General features: G+C 43.1%; 1 protein-coding gene and 1 long non-coding RNA gene across 3 annotated transcripts in view; one reads left to right on the top strand and one right to left on the bottom strand.

The window, feature by feature from the left end:
• The window catches only part of exp (expansion), a 45414-nt gene that overhangs the window by 24467 nt on the left and 5870 nt on the right, over nt 1-15077 (top strand). The window lies entirely within an intron of this gene.
• LOC122415957 (uncharacterized) lies at nt 6530-11047 on the bottom strand. Its single transcript, XR_006262032.1, has 2 exons — nt 8176-11047; nt 6530-7189 (listed from the first exon to the last, which is right to left on the bottom strand). It is a non-coding gene; the product is annotated as an uncharacterized lncRNA (long non-coding RNA).

Here is a 15077-nt window from a genome sequence, read left to right as displayed (position 1 = left end):
CAATACGCGGCGGTGCGCGGTCCTTAACTCGATTCGGTGCGGTTCGCTCATTTCGATTCAGCTCGATACGATTAGCTCATTCGAATTCAGCTCGATACGCGATTGAGACATTTCGGCTCAATTCGACCCAGTTCGAATCGGCTAGATTATTGGATTGGATCATTTTGCCCCAGAAGCAAGTGCCGAATTCGCGTGAATTCCAAATAAACTAACTTCGCACTAGGACCACCAAGGAACGGAGTGTTCGGTGACACGGGGAGTGCCTGACACCGCGAGGACTCCCAGTAAGTGAACTCGATTTCTTTTCGCCAACGAAAACTCCTCGGGGCTGACGTGCCAGGGAATACGAAGGGGGCAAGCGCGAGGCAAGATGAAAGATGAGAACTTGAACAACGAGAATGGAAGAGGGGGCACGAAATTCCAGAGATTCAGATGTTGGATAAAAAGATTCATGAATATAACGCTCCGCGGAGATTCTCTTCGTAAGATTCCTCTGCTTCCTCTCGTATTTGTCCGATACATGAATGTAAATATTATGCAGCAAAACAGAAAGAAAAAAGAGAGAAAGAGGGGAAAAAACGAAGCACAGAAGAGGAAGAGAAACGCCACGTTGGGCACATAAATGCAGGCAATTTTTAACCTTTTTTCTTCAAGTCCGAGTACGATGACACGGGCAGTTGGCACATATATTTATTGCATGAGTATGTACCCACGTTTTTGTATTTTCGTATGTAATCCTGTATATATTATTCAACAGTACTGGTTCATTACGTGGAATCGCGATTTCAAGTCTTCCGCGAGGATTCTCGTGTTATGCGGATTATAAAATCAATGAAAATCGTGATATATGTATAAATATAAATATGTATAGACGATCGGAGATCCGAGGATAAAAATAACTTTTTATCCTCGTTCTCCTCTCCCAAATGAATGATCTCTCGTTTATGCGAATCCGTCACTGTTTTTATGCTTTTTTCTTCCTCTCTCTCTCTCTCTCTCTCTCTTTTCTCGTATTTTTAACTGCCATTCCATCAGGTTCTTTCACATTTTATACACACACTAATGAAATCAAATTAATTCAGCAGTCCGGAGATAACTCGTCATCGTGATCAACCGCACTCGAATTTCAATATTCAAAAGGTCGTATCTACACTTGCGGCTCAAACGAGACGCAAGGCTCTGCGTACGAAAACCGCAAACCAATCATTTCAACGATCCATACGCACGTGCTGCATTACACACATGTGGGAATACCGCGTTCGTGTTTAAGTTCCGTGTGGTCGCCCAAGTGGACCACTGCAAATGTAGACACAACCGCCCCGACACCGCCACGATTCTCACGAGAAAAGCACGCGTAGGGAAATTGTTTAGCCCTGCAAACACTGATCGCGAAGCATCCGTCACATTCGACTATGGATATTTGTATGCAAATAACTCAAAATCGATTTTAACAAAGATTTTAAACATGGAGATAGATTCGAATAGTCATTTATCTTGATGAAAACTATTTATTGGTTCTTTCATCTGAGAATATTGAAATTCAAGTTAATTGGATATATTAAAAGTAAAACCAGAACTCACAATAAATAGTTGTTCATTTTGAATAAATCATAGATTTATAAAAACGAGTATTTTAAATTATGAATCCAACAAGGTCTCACCACAAAATCGACAAATAAAGTCCAACTAGAATTTTGTTTAACTGATCACTAATGTAAGTCATTAAATCAGACACGATTTTGCCTTAAATGTGATCAAATTCAATGAGCGAAATTGTTTCACCGTGAAATATCCGTTGACAGTCAAATCAACGATAAACAAATTGATGTTAAAACCAACGGTTGAATACGTTCGTATGTCGTGATCTTATTTCGTCGAGATTTGTCGATTGAAAAATCATTGAGCAACCAAACAACAAAAGCCGTATCAAAACTATTTTTTTTTTTCACTCATTTCTAGTTTCTTATGTTTCAGTAAATCGTCAATTATAAATCGGCAATATTCACACTGGATAATAAACGTCGAATAATTGACGTCGACATTTAAGATTTCAAACGGTCTGATGCACTCCGCAAGAGAATTTATCGTATGGAAACGATAAAAGTTTGAAACTAAAATAGCTGAGCGTGGAATTTAGATGAAATATTTAATCGGTGAATACGTTGAGTTAAAAATTCGAACAAAAATGGAGCAAAAATTTAGTTTTCATCGTACAATTCGTAAAACCCATTGGAATTAGGTCGAATCTGTTATCGCGTAGTGAAAGGATTTCCTGTAAGCTCGGAACAGCGTTAAACTTTATTCCCAAAGTAATGAAAAAAGTGTGAAGAAAAGGCAACGATTATGGATTACGTGAACAATAAGATCGAGTATTTCCGCGTTAGTGAAAAGCCGGACTTTTGGTTGGTCACGACAAGTCCGAGGACATAGTATATGCGGTGGTCGGAGACACAATGGGCGAGAAAGCAGAGTAATAAAGTCGAGCAGGAACAGCTGGCTGACGAATGCAAGTAGAAAAGCATTAAAGGAGGCAGTGAAGAGAGGAGAAAAAATGGGATATTACAAAAGATGCAATGACCACACGAGATCGAGAAGCAATAAAAAAAACTAGAGAACCACTAGAAATTCTCGGTGCTGGTTACGTGTCTGTAAAGTCGGATAGAAAGTTTCCATTCATGCTCGAACGATCATCGATCTCTTGAGAGCCGGAGTGCGCGAGAAAATCGCACAATGCAATATACAACGTACACACACACATCAACGTCGTATATCCGTCTATAATTATTTATTTATGTGCACGAAAGTGCAGACTAAAAAGACGAGTCTGCAGCGGATGGACCACGAGCCTTGAAGCACTTTTTTCGCAATTCCCATACAACAACCTCGCACGCGCTCGCATTAAATGAGTAATCGGCCGAGCTAACGCTCGCGCGTGTGCGCGAATTTATGGGGTTACAACTATTTATTACATTTTCCGGGCTCGTGTACAGCAATGATCATTATTAAAGACCGCATCGAGGAGGCTTTATATCCTGCACAATACGACTGCTTACGCGTGTATTGTTTTCCTTCGATAGGTAATTACCCATAAGACTTTCTACCGCGGATGTATGGACCGTAAAATATCAAAGTTTTTCACCGAGTTCCGTTTTCTGACAAATTTTCGAGTCACCGAAGCGATTTTCATTCTTCTGTTTTCTCGTCACTCGTTTTTACTCCGTTTTCGTCAAAGTGCAGATAATTTATATTCTTCATTTCTTTGCCCAAATACGTTTTTTTTCCTCAGTCCGATCTTGGGTGAAGAAAAATCTGACGGAAGATTCGTTCCAAAGTCTGTTTTCGTTTGGGAAATCCCAACGGAAATGGACCAAAGCGATTCTCAGAGTGAAGCAAAGATTCTTGGCTCACGTGATCGATGCACTCCGGTTCGGAGAATGCGACATGGAATCTCCCGCTGCACGAATTTGAAGGTAGAGAGACGAGCTGGTTACGCACGTCGAGCTCATCGTTAATTGATTCTTGACCAAGGACGACTCTTGACTCACGTTCCCACGTTACAATTTTCTAGCGGCGTGTATACACGCTCAGGTTCTATTATTACCCGTGCGATACGAGAAGCCGGGATGGCGCATCTGAAGCACAAGTAAAAACAATAAAACAATTTGCTCGAGGCGGTGGTGGGAAAGAGTCGTCGGTTGGAAGAGGCGCGCGAGCTTGTCTCGTAATCAGCGAGCAGGGCTCGAGCCTGCTCGGCATTTTCCAATCAACGGGTGTACTTAGCTCTGCGCAATTCTCACCTTCGCAGCTCAAAGTTTCACGCAAAAACGTGTAATTTCGTGGGCTTGCGTAAGTTCCGACGTTCTTTACCTCCCCCGTGACCCTCGGCACAGGGAAAAGTTTCTTCTTCGACAAAATCCGGAGATACGAATTATCGAAAGTCATTAAAATCGATATAGAAAGCCTTAATCCCTTCTCGTCGATTAGCGAAGCCTATCAGCCCCGTGAAAACGAATTGAAAACCCATAAATATTCACATTTTAATACGCGCGTACAGCGCGCCCTCTCTGCGTAAAATCCAACTCTATTTTTCTTCCATTAGAGCGAACTAAGCGGTAGTCCGAGAGCGAATGCTCGATCGCGCGTTACGAGGCAGCTGCAAAGAAGGTTTCGAACTTCTCGAGTGCTCGTATGAGTTTCTCATATGAACCGATGCCTAAGAACGGTCATAGCATTAGCGGTACTTTTTTCCTCTCATTCTTCTTTTATATTCTCATAAAGGCTGAGCAGGCACGTACGTTTGACATAGACGCGCGGGATGGAGAAGGGGCGATAATGATATTCGAGGGGCCAGTGCGATGGAGAGAGACAAAAGGAGAGAAAACACGCTCGCGTTGGAGAAAGAGCGAGAAGAATGTTGCGATCGTAGGCGAGCGTCGGTTTTGAGGGTCTCATCGATACGAAATATAATGAGAAGTTGCATCGAAGAATGCAATGCACTTTGAATACGTATAAGTCCGAAAGAATTGTTAAGTTTCGAACATTCGAGTGCTCGTAACGGTACCTTTTGGCCGCACACGAGTCGCGCTCGAAGCGACGCGAGCCCGGGGAATAGGCCGAGCAGCTCGGCTTCCATTCAGTAATTTACAACATCCGACTTCAATCCGAGGGGGGCGGATAAAAAATCCGATGAAACGTGGCTGGCGAAGAAAAATCAGACGCTGCGCCGACAAACGCGTGGCCTCCTCTTTCCTGTCGTTATTCAATTTCTTGTCCAACCATCGTGTCTCGTAAGTTCATTGCGAGTCGACGAAATGCACGACTCGAATCGGTTCGTTCGGGAATGGGACACGGAGGAAAAAGCGGTGGGAATTTCGAGAGCTGCGCCCAATCGTTTGATCGTTTTTCGCGGGGAAGAGAAACCTCTTCCGATGCGATACTTATTCACGCGCCCCGTGCGTGCAGCTTCCGATGCAGATTTCTTCGAATCTTCGCAACGGAGTTGCTAAGCAACAGCGCAGGAGGAAAAAAGTAGTGACTGCGATTTGCACAGTCAAGGGCAGACTCGCGCGGGATGATTGTCGGGTGGCTCAGGGGGCCGGCTCTTCTCCTTTTTTCCCCGCGATTATCGTACGGCGAGAAAAAACGTGTGGAAGAGACCCCAATATTTTCTTCGGCTTCGAATATCGCGGGGAGAAATGAATAAGATCCGTTGTCTCAGGGACTCGCGAATCGGTTTTTCTCTCGAGAGCCTGAACTTCGAGGTGCGAATATCTCCAGGGTGACTCAACCCCCGGGACATGAAGCATCGGACAAGCATACGATACGAGGCTCCTGGCATCCGATTAACGATTTCGTAAGAACTTACGTACGAATATAAGCACGGCACAGCTGCGCGCAGGGACCGGGCGGTTGCGAGCATCGATCAGGATCGCCTACAGGCTTTACGCGCACAAAAAACTCGCCACACATAATGCACGTCGGTGAATAAGCGCGTTGAGCGAGCGTGTGTACATATAATTGCGGCGCGCGATGTCGGCCGAGAAAGTTTCGCCGCGTATGCCGGGGTCGCGATCTATTGGCCGTTTGATCTTTGGTCATCGAGACCCGCATTCGACGTAACATTTTTTTCCATTAATTATTATCGAATTCGACATTGACAACTGGTAATAAATAAAAGGAGAATGAATGATGGACAACGCTAAGGAGGAATCCGACTTTCACGACATTTCACTTATTCCACACGATTTTCGACTCGTCGAAAAAACTAATGATAACGCAATTTCGCTTTTTCTCACACTCTTTTTATCGAAGATAAATTATCTCGCGCGTCGAATATTCCCAGGGAGAAAAGCAGCCGTAAAAACCTCAGCGTTTATTCTCATTTTCATTTTTCTCGGCAACACATACCTTCGCGGGTATCAATAAAACACAGAAAACATTATACGAAACTTGTTCGATTTCAGCCTGCCCATTTAACTGTGTCTGCCTTCTCATTAATCCTCATATTACGGAATAAATCGTCGCGAAATAATTACAACTCGAGGATTTATAATGCACAGAGATAAAAGAGCTACGAGAGGCACGTGTCGAGCATTCTTTCTCTCGGGAGAGCCTTAATGACGTTATATGCACACTCTACTTAGTCTGTGTGTGTGTGTACTTTGTGTGGACGCGCGACACAAAGTTGACGCGTCGTCTGAGGCTGCGACGAGGGACGACACGCTCGTCTCCGTTTTCCTACCGGTTCACGTAAGCAAGAAAATTGGTATGGTAATTGTTTTGTAATGGAGCATCGAAGCGTGGTGCAAAATCACATAAGAAGAATAACGGTCTATCCTCCGCTCATTTTCTCTTTTATTTCTCTGCTTTTATCGAGCTGCATTTAATTAATGCACTCGAAAGAGTTTACTTCACTGCTGGCGCTGCTGCTGCTGCTTTTTATTGTCATCGTAATATTCCGGATACGAGAGCCCGACGCTCGAGGATCACTGCCCGGGATTATACTTAGACTACATTTAATACCCATTCATAGAGAGACTCCATATATATTTTTATTTCTTACGTATTGCCCGTCGTGATGTACGTGCTTCTCCGAGCATGAGGACATGCCTGTGCTCCACATACAAGGAGAGGACTGTTCGGCTCAGGCCTTTCATATTTCGAGAATAAAAATTTCGTTTTCCAACGTTACTCAACACTCACCGCGATTCAGAAGTTTTTCACGGAATTTTGAAACGAATTTAGAAATTTGAGTTCCCGGAAAACGCACTAGAGTTTTTCACCTATTTTTTAATTTTCACGCCGCAGGGCTCGAACGAATCGACGAGGAAAAGAGAAATTGAGAATTTCGATCACGTTCTCGATCGAGAAATCGGTACTTTTTTTCGTTTTGTATTAGATTTTTCAGTATCGAGCGTACCGACGGACATTGAATTCGGGGATCTCTTGATTCAAAGGCCTCATGAACGTATTCCAGCGGAGTCTCGTACGACGAAGAATGCACGAGAAGTGCTCGATGGGCCACTTTCGTACACCTCGAGTACGTGACACTTTTTCGAGGGCCTCGAACATCGTGAATTTCTATTTTCTTCGACGCTCGCTGTGCGGAATCTTCGACGCACCTCTGAAAACCAGTAGCTCGTTCTGTCGCGCGATGCAAGCGAAAAAGTACCGATGAGAGTGGCCAGATCTGGGGAGAGAGCAAGAAAAATATGAAAATTAATTATTCGATAAAAAACCGAACGGAGAAGTGAAGGCAAATGGAACGAATTGCAAATTTCCGGTTCGCTCGTTGCGAAAAGTTCTTCGGAGCGGAATTAAAATGGGGGAAAAATAAGGAAACCAGAAAAACTCGAACAGCCGCGCGACCAGAACGCTCCTCCCATATCTCACGTTCGAATCCAGTTCTAAATATTGATTCGCCGGTAAATCGACAATATTTAATCCGCTACAACTACAAAGTGAAAGGGACACGTGCGCGTTTCGAAATTGTTAAAAACCAGTAAAACCTTCGAGCCACGAAATTTTTCAAACTCGAAATGAAGCCTGATCGCGATTCCCGATCAATCTGGAGCACCTTGCGAATGAGAACCGCTGTCCTCGGAGCTCCGGGGTGCCTTTCCTCAACGCTGCTTTGCTTACGTTATACAACGCGCGCGCGCGCGCAAGACCAACCGTAATTTCTACTCGCCTTCTCGTGACTTTATGTACCACCAGTTTTGTACTGTTCTACTCTCATGACACGACGGATATCACATTCAGTCGTCAGAGTGTGAGGAAAGTTCAATTCACCGGAGCTTTGGGGCAATGAGAGTCAGCCCTTGGAGAAAAAATTCATAAAAATGGTTCAACCGAGAGAAAAACTTTGAATATCCCAGTCAGCGACGTAACGAACGCAAAGAGCTTTGTTGACACGGAATATTACGCCGGTCAGACTACTCTTCTGTTCATTTTATTAGAGAAACCTGAAAAAGCCTCATTTTCTCAAGAATTCTATTTACCAATCGTCTATTTTTATGTCCCCTCGGACTCGAGTGATTAAAAAATTAAAACATTTACTCAACAATGACTGAAAGGATAATTGCAGTCGTCGAGCTCACCCGAATCACCCGGTCACCTGGAGGAGAAACAATTGTTCTTAATAATCAGTTATGCCACCGCGAGATACGTAATTACCGTTTATTTTTTGAACTTTACGATTCCCTCGGTTGTCCCATTGAAATGCTCTCGATTTACGGTGTCATCGATCCACTGTCGTAAGAGATTTCCAATGTTTACGAACGGGATCACTTTCCTTCTATCTGGAAGGAGAACGGCCGTAGAAATTCCGTGATTGTCTCGCACCAATTGAGAAAAGCCTGTCGCGCAAGTGACGTTTGAAGCTTCCGTAGCTCAGCCACGAGCAAAGCTTACTCGAGAATTAATTTTTCAAGAATCCAGTCATCGGTGGAGGGTTCATTCGCCCCAAATTTTTTGATCCCCGCGTCGATCGTTCTTCCTCCTGCAAACAAATTGCGAAATTCATGAAAAAAACCATTTCGAGGAAATTTTATACGAGGATTCGGACTCCGAAGATGGGGAGATTCACGAAGGAGCGAATCAACGAAGGAATCCTCTAAATTGGCGAGTTTCCAAAACGAAACGGACGTCCCTTATTGGGTCGACTCGATCTGCAACGGAATTGAGTTTGACAGCGATGGATCGCAGTTCCCGAGAGTACTTGAACGCAGATGAAATTCGAAGTGTTTGTAATAGCAGTAGAAGTGGGTCGGCCCGGATTCGAATTACTGTGCAATTTCGTCAAATTCCCACCGTTCGAGTGTGCTTCCTTCTGAAAAAATGAGACGGTGTCAATTAGTCATGGCAAAACGTAAGCGTCAGCTCTTGAGTTGAGTATTTGAGAGTTTTACGAGCGCGGAAAAGAAAGAAAAGGGATCGACATTCAAAGAAAAGTGAGAGACGTGGAAAAGTGGTAAGCAGCGTTGCGGAGCGTTTGACGGCGCGTGTGGTGCACGGCAGTACGAGAGGCGAGCGCGCGCACCGGCGGTAGCGCGGCAGCGGCAAAAAGCAGGCCTTCGCATTTTATTAGAAGTGAAAGTCGCCGGTTTTAGGTTGGCTACGTATAAAATATGCCGTACTACGAGAGCGAGCTCGAGCTATGCGCGATTGCGAGGCTGTGCCGCCGCTGTTACCGGGGCGCCTCGAAACCTAAATATATCGCTATTGAAACACTGTTCAAATGTCCACAGGATACGCCAGAGATATGCTCGTACAAACGAAAAATCATTCTTATCCGGATCGATACTTTATTCCAGTCATTTCATTCGTTCTCTCGGTATTTATCTTCGGGAAGTGTCCATTGTGTGCTGTTAAAACGATTATTACAATTGTTATTATTCGCATTGTCGTTGGTCTCCGATTGTTGAGGAGGTTTCGGTCTGGTTCCGTGCGATGGAGACTCGAAAAGGGGGCTCCTTGAGAGAAACTCCTCGAATTTCGTTCGTTTTTGTTTTCGCTTGTTCTTCTCGATGATTTCCGTCCAGACTCAGGCCGAGAGACATTTCGTATACGATATTTTGTAAAATTCAATGAAAAATGAAGTTTCTTCGGAGGTCGAGTCAGAGATCGAATGTGACAAGATAATATTTCTCCGGAATGACGCTCGCGTCAACTCGCTCGAGAATTAATATGAACCTTCCTCAAGGAATTCTCCGTTGACCAATATATCGGTGGCGTGTGCAAGGCGAGAAGGCCTCTCGTTGAGAAGATTGAGTCCCTCCCAAAGGTGGCTCGTGCTTTATTTTATGGGGTATCCTGGTGCCGGGGCGAGATATAAATAGGCGTAGAATGAAAAGGACGTAAGCAGCATCCCTCTGGAGAGGCTCGATCGCATTGGTCCACTTCCTTTCGTTCGTTCGCGATCGTTTAACGTGTCCTATATATCACTCTCAACATCTTTGCCAAAGGAGTTTGTATTGTGCACGGGGAATATACAGTTGGAAAGTACTCGAGGTTCTTACTTTCGAGATTGTCGATTCCAAGTTTCCTCGTCAAGGGCGACGAGCCGAGGAATATTCTCCTTCCAAGCCTCTTCGTGCTCGAATATATACGATGGGGAGACACACCCACACTCTCCGAGGCAGCGAACTCACATCTGCATTCGTGCCTCTTTGTACGTGTAAATTATATTTACAAAGACGCGCACACGCACTTAGAGCGCGAGTCGTGGCTCAATTTAATGTGACTCTTTATGTACGACCTCGATCTTTGAAGCAGTGGCAGCGTCTCGTTAGAGACAAGATTTTCTGTCAATTTGTCATCAATTTTGAAACGATCGCTTCTGTGTCTATTCCCTCGGATGATTATTTTTGCCATAAAATTTCTAGCAAGACCGAAACGCTCGTAAAATCTGTACACTTTACGTCTCCTGGTGCTGGCCAACTAATCGAGCCCCCGGGGGTGAACATTCCCAACTTTGTGTTTCTCAAAGAGCTGCGCGAAAAACAAACTTTCCAGTTGGCTCTCTTCGTACCTCCGGAAATGAGTCGCAACGCGAGGAGCAAACTTTTCCATTTTCTTTCAGCAGAAAAAAAGATTCAACCTGAATGAAGAAATCCAGAAAATATTCACTGCTTCCTGCTCAGAAAAAAAGGTCTAGCCGAGTACCTCTCCGTAAAGGAGGAAGCGCAGGGGCATCAGCAGCTCCGATAGAATTGACCGTTCGACCCGAGGCTACGGTAAACCGTAGTTCGATCCGGAGAGAAGTCTTGCGACACATCGGACGAGAAGGAGGCGAAAAAACCTCCGCGCGATAAAAAGGTGGAAGGTCAGGTGTGAAATTCTTTAATGATGTACAAGCTCCGAGCCGAGAAATTAGAGGTCCATCCGATCTTTCGTTGTGCGTATGTCCATTTATAGACCCCGAGAGCTACTGTTGCCTCGACCGTCCTTTTCTACGTGTGGCATTCGGTGACATCCGGGACGAGAGAATGAGATTGTGATGAGTCCCTCTCGTGCTATTTAATTATATACATAGCAGTCGTGATCCTCGAGGAGGATGCTGCGAGATAAAACGAGCGAGCAGCACCTTTCGATTAACCTTCCCGGAAGCGAAGCAGTTCATTTGGCTTCTCACGGCTCTCGACGAGGACTCCCGATGTTTCTTCTGCTGGGCCAACGTAAATCCATACGTTTGTACCTTCAGGTGGCCTCTCGTAACGCTCCTAAAAAATGAATGAAAAAATGAAAGATTCATCCAGATAAACGAAGAGATAAATATCTTCGTACATACATTTGGGTCAAAGATCGAAATCTTCCGTCATCTTACCTCGATCGAACAACTCGAACATCCGGAGTCTCAGGCTCGCATCAACAAAGTCGAAATGCCCGAAAAATTCCCATCTTTCTTGTAGGCCGAGCTATTTTTCTTCCCATATCCATCGCGCTTTCTATCGCCTGCTCCTCCAAGTCCCTCTCGTAACGTTTCGAAAGTGAGAGTCTCGACGAAAACTTCCAGCATTCGCAAGGTCGTATCACCCGAAGCGACATTTGGTCCACGTCTACAGGAAATAACTGAGCCAGCGACGATTCGTTCTCCGGTGGATCCTCACTTTCGCCTCTGCTATAATTAACGAAAAATCATAATAAACTCGATAAGTTTATTGGAATATATGGAAATTCTCGGATTTTCGTCGAATGGTTCGATCATCGTTGACCAACTGCGACGGATGCTCCACGAATCGTATTTAAATTTCTCAATGACCTTTCCATTCTAAAATCTACTGGAATTATACACCGCTGTAATTTTCGTATCGACCTTTGTTACTTTTTTTTCTCTCTTCTGTAGGAGGATTATCAATTTGAATGGTAATTTATCGATGGTTTCGCGACTCCGTTATTGCTTTAAAGGTTCTCATCTCTCATTTTTTAATCGCCTGATCGGTAACAGCTGAGGCCTTCGAAAACGGTTTATTTTCTGAAGTTATAAAAATCATATTTTTTTCACAAATTCTTCAGCAATATTCGACTTTTCGAACACCCGGTTTCGAGTTGTTTTCAAGGCTTTCTTGTCACCGCTCGAATAAATTGGCGCGGTCGGCTTCCAAAAAAAAGATTCGATTATAAAACTGCTCAGCCAATAATTAAACAAGCCACGAGTCTTACGAAACTGTTGCGAGAACTCTTTCGGAAATGGGGAGATTTTTAAACGGCGTTTATGGAAAACTCGATAACCGGATTCTCGTCAAACTCGATCAATATTCATTCCTATTTTCATAAACTTTGCGACTTTTTTCCCTCGAATCCACCGACGAAGCGCGTTTGACATTTCATTTAAATATCCTGTCCTGACATTTAGCGAGACCGAATGTGCTGAGGAGAGAAAGGAACGAAGTACGACTTCACCAATCGATATGAGCAGAGAACTCCAGCGCATTTTATTGTCAAAACTTTAAATGGGCTAACGAAAACTCGTTCGCCGGACGTTCCCCATTCGGGAGCCGACCCATTTTTCACACTTGTCCGAAAGTGATCATGGGACTTTTCATCGCGACCAACTTTGATTTCTTTCGTAACATGACGATTATCGTTTTCGATGAGGCTGAAGTTTGCAACGTTGGAGTCCAACGAAATGATCCAAAAAAATTCTCCAATTTCGTTTCCTGGCGAATTTGCAATTCGTAGTTTTTCAAGCTGCGCTGATACTTTGTGAAATGAAAAATTGGTGAATTAAAAATAATGTTTTTTCCGTCATTTCGTTGGACTCCAACGTTGCGAACTTCAGTATTGTCGTTTTTTAAAAAGCACCAATAAAATACTTTTCAAACGTAAATTCATGAGTCTCTACACGATGAAAAGAGAGTGAAAAAATAATGTCATTTTCATCGACATTATGCGGCTCCGCGAATCGATGAATTTTTGAATAAATACTGGAAAAAAAAATTCGTTTATCGAAACAAGAATTTGTTGGATTTTCCAACTGAATCATCAATTTTAATTGTCAACATTTAATTATTAATTATTATTTATTGACAAATCATAGTCGTCAATAATATTCAATGAAATATTAATGTCAATTGAAATTAATTGAAAACTCGATTCGTCGGCTCGAATGGATCTCGCAACACCGCGAAAGCATCGTTTAATAAACAAAAGTTTGGTTGACAACCAACGAAATTTAAAGAGTTTCGGTACAGAAGTCTAAACATTAAGAAATTGATCAAATTTGGTGATAATGTTCTTCAACATCGAGTGCGAAAAGACAAATTTCTTCAAAATTTTCTTCTACTCAGTTATCGAGTAATTACGCATTAAAGCAGATTTCTTATGCCCGGAAACGCTATGCTCATAAACGTGAACTTTAGTGATCAATTACTCGATAACTGTGTAAAAGAAAAATCTTTAAAAATTTGTATTGTCAAATTTGGCACTAAATAATATGTTGACCAAATTTTATAAAATTCTGAGCTTTTTGAATTTTTTATGTTTTTAGCATGGTTTAGCATGGCAATATTGTATCGCCTGTACCGAAACTCCTTAAGATGATGGATCAGTCGGTAATCACAACCGTGAGTGCGAGAGAGATAGCTGCAAATTTTGAAAAGGAAATTTTTCCACATAGAGTTTGTCTGATCGAAAAAATAAAAATGTCATCGGATTTTTGTGATCGTGCTGCGTACGATGACATTTTTATTATTTTAATCGGACGAACGATGTCAAAGAGTTTCAATTTCAAAAATTCGAGGTGTGATTACCAACTGATCCATCATCTTAAGAGTATGGATCAGTCGACTAACCTCACTTGGAATTTTCGAAATTTAAATTCTCTGACACAGTTTGATCGATTGAAAAAAGGCTCTGTCAGCCTACGCAGAACGATGGCAAAAATCGACTGACAGAGCCTTTTTTTAATCGGTTAAACTGTGTCAAAGAATTTCGATTTCGAAATTTGCGGCTGTCTCTCTCGCACTCACGGTTGCGATATACCAACTGATCCATCCTCTTAAGAGTTCGCCACGCGATTTGTTCAGCCGAAAAAAAACGTTGGCAAATCCACGAATTTCTTTTCTCGGTGCACAAATGATCGAATATTAGCCAGTGTTTATAAGACAAAGCGCCGCGTGTCGTTGTGTCTCGTGCGGAAGCTGAAAGTCGTAATTGAAGACGAGAATAATAAATAAAAAGGGTTTCCCATTATATTGTCGGCTGTAAAAGCTCTCGCCAGAGTTTTGTTAAGCGTTGCGCAACAATACGTTCCTTTGCACGTGGTGGCGCGGTGAGAACAAACATGTTTGTATATCTATAGATATAGAGCACCGAGGAACTATTCAGCTGACCGTTACTATGCAAATATAGTTGAGTATATACGGCAAATGAAAAAAAGAGAGACAGAGGGAGAGAGATTAAAAGCCGGGAGCGATACACAAGCGAGTTAAAACGTTCGTTGATATGGTCGATTGTCTTAAAAGACCGAAAGTTTCACGGATCGTGATTTATACGATCGTTGAATAATTTAATTGTTTTCGTGTAGTCCTGTCAACGGTTATCGTTGCGAAATCAACCTTTCGGTATCCACACCCGCCTGTGCCGTATTCGTGAAACGCCAAAAGTCGTGAAAAAAGCAGAAACCGTATTTTCGAAACGTTCTCGTACTCCGGGGCAACTCAATCCATGCGTGGGAGAATCCTTTCGCCGCGTTATTGCTTTGTAACGGTGTCGAAACCGTTGGCAATATTCGTTGACGGAATTTTTTCGATGAATTGGACGAGCGATGGTAAAATTGTGAGGAGCTGTCAAACAAAAGCTGTTTTTTCGATTTTCAACGGATTTCCAGGTTCGATCTGTCGTCACTTGGGACGATGAAAACAAGATAAATTCGTCCTCGTATTTTGTTGCTTGACAACTGTCAATTGTGGGCTCGAAGATTTTACTCGACAGCGTCCTATGGAACGATTTATTTTCATAGCTCGAAGTTCAGTTATCAGAGATAATCGAATAATGAAATAGCCTAGAGTAAAATGTACGAGTTCACTTTCTTTCGAAATTAATAATACGGGGCACCGGTTAGCGTCAATCTCAAT

Source organism: Venturia canescens, chromosome 9 (genome assembly GCF_019457755.1).
Source record: "Venturia canescens isolate UGA chromosome 9, ASM1945775v1, whole genome shotgun sequence".
Lineage (NCBI taxonomy): Eukaryota > Metazoa > Arthropoda > Insecta > Hymenoptera > Ichneumonidae > Venturia > Venturia canescens.
This window is presented reverse-complemented; position numbering and strand designations above follow the sequence as displayed.